Raw genomic sequence first — 6,000 nt, 5'->3', positions numbered from 1 at the left:
TACAAATAAGTATGTAGCAGAAGGTCAAGTCTTGGGATTTGAACAAGTTGAACACTGGACATTTGCGCAGATGAGAATTCAAAAAGTTACTGATGATGGTATGGATGATAACTCAATGTCATTGGATGGTCCCTACTATGAGGTAGGTAAGGATTTGAGATGGAGCATGCAATTTTTAAAGATTGGAAAGACTCGGCATGTGGTTTTTAATGATAAACATAATGTATACTACAACATCAAAGAATTGAAAGAATATGCCAATGTACCAAGCTCTATTCCTTCAGAGATGGATGATTCCAATGCACTCAACTATAGCACTGACGTCTTATCAGAAGTCGATGAGTTCATTGGTACCGAGAAAGAAAAATATTTCACAAGTGATGCCTTATCCGGGGTGGATGAGTTCATGCACATTGAGAACTTGGGCAAAGATGTGAAAAGTGTTACATCTTCAAGCATGGATGGCTTCATGGATACTGATAAAGTTCTTGGAGTCAAAGCAGGTAACTATGGAATTATGGAAATCATGCACGATAGTATAATGAGTGATGTTCTCTCTGGAGTAGAGGAGTTTCAAGACTATGGAGTTATGAAATCCATAGAAAGTGCATCAATGAGCGATGTTCTCTCAGGAATAGATGAGTTTGAAGATCATTCTGGACACTCTATCACCACTGACTATGGAGTTATGAAATCCATAGAAAGTGCATCAATGAGTGTTGTTCTCTCAGGAATAGATGAGTTTGAAGATCATTCGGGACACTCTAATGCCATTGTGACAAGTGGTTCTACGATTGTATCAAAAGTAGGGATGAGATCAACAAAGGACTATTCGGTGTTTGACTTTGATTGTGAACTTGTAAATGTTACAAATGGTTTGATGAATGTATAAAAAGCAAGGATGACATCAACAAAGGAATATTCAGTATTTGACTGTCAGAGTGATAAGATCAAGGATGCAACATCTCATGAAAACAACGTGACAAATAAATCTTACAAGGAGAACTAACAAATCCAAATAAGAATGAACAGAAGGTCCCAAAACGGACATACAGATGCATGAAAAGACAACGAGTGCAGGCAGATCCAGAAAAGCAACCAAAGAGAATAAGAGTAATGAATGAAGATGTTATGCTAAAAGCAATGCGATCTACATGCTGTAAGCATACATGTATGCGATCCATTAACTTACATGACATCAAGGGTTGTAGAGAACATGTCTGGCAAAGGAAAGGAAGCAGAAGAAATGAATACCTACTCACGAGATTGTCTTGCTTTCTTGTAAATGATAAGAGAAGGCGAAGTTCAGGACATCAAATAAGGCCTCTTATAAATGGAAAAAGTATATGCAATAATGCATATCGCATTATTACAGGATTATCACATGGCACATATTGGAATTTGGCTAATAAAGCAAAGTATGGAGTTAAATTTAACATTCATGGAAACATAGGAAGGCCCAAAACAAGAGCCTCAACGGTTGCGGCAACAGCAATTTTGAAAGATTACATTTATGAAAATGCTTTACCGCAACCCCACCTATCAGAAATGCATCTTCCGATAGGTTTGACCAAAAAAGAAGTATTTAACTCTATTGGAGAAACACAGAGGCAAAGAGGGCATGCACCGGCATCTTTTCATACTTTGTATACTCTTTGGAAAAAAAGCTTTGGACATGTTAAAATCCCAAAGAGGCAAAAAATGTCAAAGTGCAACGACTGTGATGATCTAAAGCGAGCACTTGAGAGTGCAACATCTCCAGAACAAAAAGAAGCTTACAAAAGAAAGAGAGAATTTCATCATGGACTTGTTCGACATTCTAGAATAAAATATGCATTTTGGAAGGAGCAAGCTATTTCTCACCCAAATGAGTACATGTGCATTATTGTAGATGGTATGGATCAAAATACAACAACATTACCTCGATTCGTTAACACTCCACCTAAGCTACAAGGCAAATACTTTTTAAAGACACATCTATGTGGAGTGTTAGTGCACGGATTTAAGTTTTTTGCAGACATATGGATTGATTCCTTGCATCTACACGATAGCAATCAAGTTGTAACATCCGTTATGAAGGCAATTCACAATGTACATGCAGAAAAAGGTCGCCTACCAGCAACTTTGAGAATACAAGTAGACAATTGCGGACGAGAGAATAAGAATGTACTCTTCTTTGCATTTTGCTCAATGCTAATCGCTCATAGAATCTTCAATGAGATTGAAGTTGGGTTTTTGTTGGTTGGGCACAACATGAGGATATCGATCAGGTATTTAGCATAGTTTCAAGAGAACTAAAACACAAGGACATGGAGACAATGGATGACTTGATAAGAAAATGCGGGAGGCAAGTTGGTGGCCGTAAGGAAGGAACAATATGCTCAATGGTTGAGAGGATGTATGATTGGAAGAGCTTTATTCTACCTTTCATACAAAAAGGTGGTGATGCCCTGATTGGTCATAGTGCTCCACACTATTTTCGATTTTTCTTAAAGGATGAAAAACCAATGATGCAATGGCAACACTATTCTCTTGATACAAAATGGGAACCTGAAGAACCTTACTCTCTCTTAACTTCAATCCCGAGCAAAGAAATGCATCCAACATGGGCTCCTATAAAAGAATTCAGCGAGAAATCCAAAGGTGAAATAGAAGGCTTAAAAGCTTTTATTGCATACAAAGAGGAAATGCTCCGGAGATTTCCTGATTGGAAGCCCTCTTGGAAGGAACACACTACTGTTGTAATTAGCAAGACCTACCAATTGATAAAGGACCTTGCAAAAATGCGAGAAGATGATATTAAGGCAGAACGGCCTTTATTTTGGCCAAATGTTGGTAATGACTTGCGTCCAGCATGTGGTCTCTTTGAAAATGAGTTTGAATCGTTGCTCCCACGTCCATATTGTGGACCCAAGAAGAGAGAGTTTATGCCACAAATAGACATAGATGTCCATTGTTTTGTTGCAGTTCGACCATCGGATGATGAACATGAGAACGTGAAGTTTTGGGTTGCAAAAGTAGTTGACGTGAGCATGGATGACCGGGGGAGAGCTACAACATTTACAGCGGTATGGTATGAGCCAAGGGGCAGGAAGGAGAACCAAGATAACAGTACATTGTATAGTAGTTGTTTGAAAAAGGAATGGGTCCCAAACCATGAAGCAATTTCAAGACTTTCCACAGAGACAGTCATAGTATCTTGGAAATCAAGGTCAAAGAAAACAAAGAAGCACATGGGGTATGATGTAGAAGACAAAATAAAATTACCGCAACCAATTATTATGCACATTACAGAGTTCACAAAGATGCTCGCCCGGGAGGAAGTAGAAGGAGATAGCGCAAATGAAGAATGCCCATGATAACACCATTCAAATATCGAGAAAGAGTGAAGGTGGTGGTGGTTGTCAGATGAGAGTGAATGAAGATGGCACCCAAGCGACAAGTGACGACAGAAAGGACATTCTGAACAAGCAAATGTTTGGATCGCTCATTTCTGTGATCATGATAGAAAAGGACATTCAAACAAGCAAATGTTTGGATCGCCCATTTGTACTAAACTCATTGTAAAGGAAAAATTAAATTATTGAAAAGGCCACAGGAGATCCTTTGTACAAAGACTCATCCAGAGCAATATTTGTTGTAAAACTTATGACATGATAATGTAAAATTGCAAGCATAGCTATTGCTATTTTTTGGAGTACAAAAGAGGCTTCCATCATGTCTCATGTGTATATAAACCTTTTAATTTCTTGAATATTCAAGAGTGTTATAGTTTTCTGCATTGAAAGTAAAAAGAGTCTTACAGGTCTCTTATGTATATATTTTTAAAATGTTGTGAATCCTCAATAGCATGGTTTTTCATGGATTTAAACTAATAACTCGGATTTTTTATTTTAAGAATATGATTCTTATAAACAAGAAATACAAATTTAGGATTTAATAGTAGTTTTTGCATTATTTGTACAACATTGTAGAGAGATATTTTGAAATGTCTTATGTGAAAATGATAGTGCCAGAAAGTAAACTTTTGATTCTCGAATGACAGTTTCATAAAGTAAACTTTTCAGTTGGGAAGGATTTTAAGGAATAGTCCAAAAGTAGACATATGAGTCCAAAATTAATGAAATAAGTGTTGATAAGGCCTACATAGTGAAAAATATATGCATATGTCCTAGGCTCAGAAAAGCCGGTAAGGCTTCTTCGTATAACATAACATGGATTGTGTTTGTAAAATTTTCATACACGTTGTCAACTTTGTACCTTGGAGTATTTCGGCAAGGATCTGTTCATATAGTATATTGATTGACCATGTTTTCAACATGATTAAATTATCATTTTTGGTATATTTATTACTATACAATATCAACTTTGTACCTTGGGGTATTTTCGCAAAGATCTGCTCATATGGTATATTGATTGATGTTGTCTTAATTACCTTGAAACCTCAGAAACAAAAAAGATTATAGATGTATGATCTAAAAGCTAATATTTTTATACATGCTGTCAACTTTGTACCTTATAGTATTTCCGTAAGGTTTTGCTCATATGGTATATTGATAAAAGCACATGCCATGCAAAAAAATGATAAACTTTGCAACCTTCACGTTAATCCACCCGAACGCTTAAAATAGATATGCTAGTTGAAAATTTTTAGGTTGGGACGCCTCTTGAAGAGGATTTAACGAAAAAGATTACAGACGCATGGTAATGTTTTTATATTTGATGCCATAAGGAGCGTAAGAAGGGAGACCCTTAAAATAGATATGTTAGCTGAAAATTTTCAGGTTGGGGCGCCTCTTGAAGAAGATTTAATGAAAAAGATTACAGATGCATGATAATTTTTTTACACATGTTGTCAACTTTATACCTTTGAGTATTTTCGTAAAGTTTTGCTCAAATGGTATATTGTTTGACCATGTTTCCAACATAAATTTCTTTAAATATTTATTGAGTTCACTATACAATATCATCTTTGTACCTTGGGGTATTTTCGCAAGGATCTACTCATATGGTATATTGGCATGATCTGAATTCCCGAGTTTTCAATAAATAAGTTCTAATACACTAAAGATACTGTATCATCAACTTGTGAGTAATTTAAGTCAAGATACTGGCTGATCCTATATTCTATGTTTACAATGAATTCATGACTATTTAAAAAGCAAAAAAAGTTATGATTTGAAGTTCCAAATTCCTTAGTTTTCAATAAGTTCGTTCTAATACACTAAAGATAATGTATCATCAACTTATGAGTTATTTAAGTCAAGATAGTGGATTGACTAATTTCAAGTGTGCGACTGGTCCGTGCAAACTACTTTTTTTTTTAGATCCATGAAATCCTGTTACAAGCTAGATTAATAATTTATTGTTCAATGATAATGTATTTTGACATTGTTTCTATTTTGAACGTATTGTAGACGCATATGCTTGGCCTATACAAGAACTTGGATGACGCTTGACTTGCAATTACGCTCATTGAGATCTAGGTAATATATTAGTCTCCTACATAAGTTGCGATACTCAATCTCGACGCTAATATTCTTGGCGATTTTAACTTGAACGCACGGGAAAGGGCCCGTTCCCTCGAATTATAACTCTTTAGGGAAGGAAGCGCGCCGCCTCCTCGCCCACACTATGTGTGGTTATATAAATTATATATACATATATATATATACACACACATATATATATATACATACATATATATATACATATACATATATATATATATACATATATATATACATATATATATATATGCCAGCTTACAGCTGCTCGCGGCAAGAACTTGAAGCAACCATGGATTGGTAATCATAGCTTACTTTGCTCGCGGACAAGGGCTATAGTGGTTTTGGTACCTTGTTTAAATTCAAAATTTTAACATGGGTGGGCAAGGCACACCCAAAGAGGAACACTCGTTATGTGAGAAGAGATGCTTAGATCACATCCCAACCCACCGATAGTTAGTGAGATACTTTTTTTAATTGAAGGATTTCTTGA

The sequence above is a fragment of the Dipteris shenzhenensis genome, chromosome 16 (genome assembly GCF_047967505.1).
Source record: "Dipteris shenzhenensis isolate YYH24624 ecotype China chromosome 16, Dip_SZ_1.0, whole genome shotgun sequence".
Lineage (NCBI taxonomy): Eukaryota > Viridiplantae > Streptophyta > Polypodiopsida > Gleicheniales > Dipteridaceae > Dipteris > Dipteris shenzhenensis.
The sequence above is the reverse complement of the archived record's forward strand: the minus strand, read 5'-3'. Positions refer to the sequence as shown.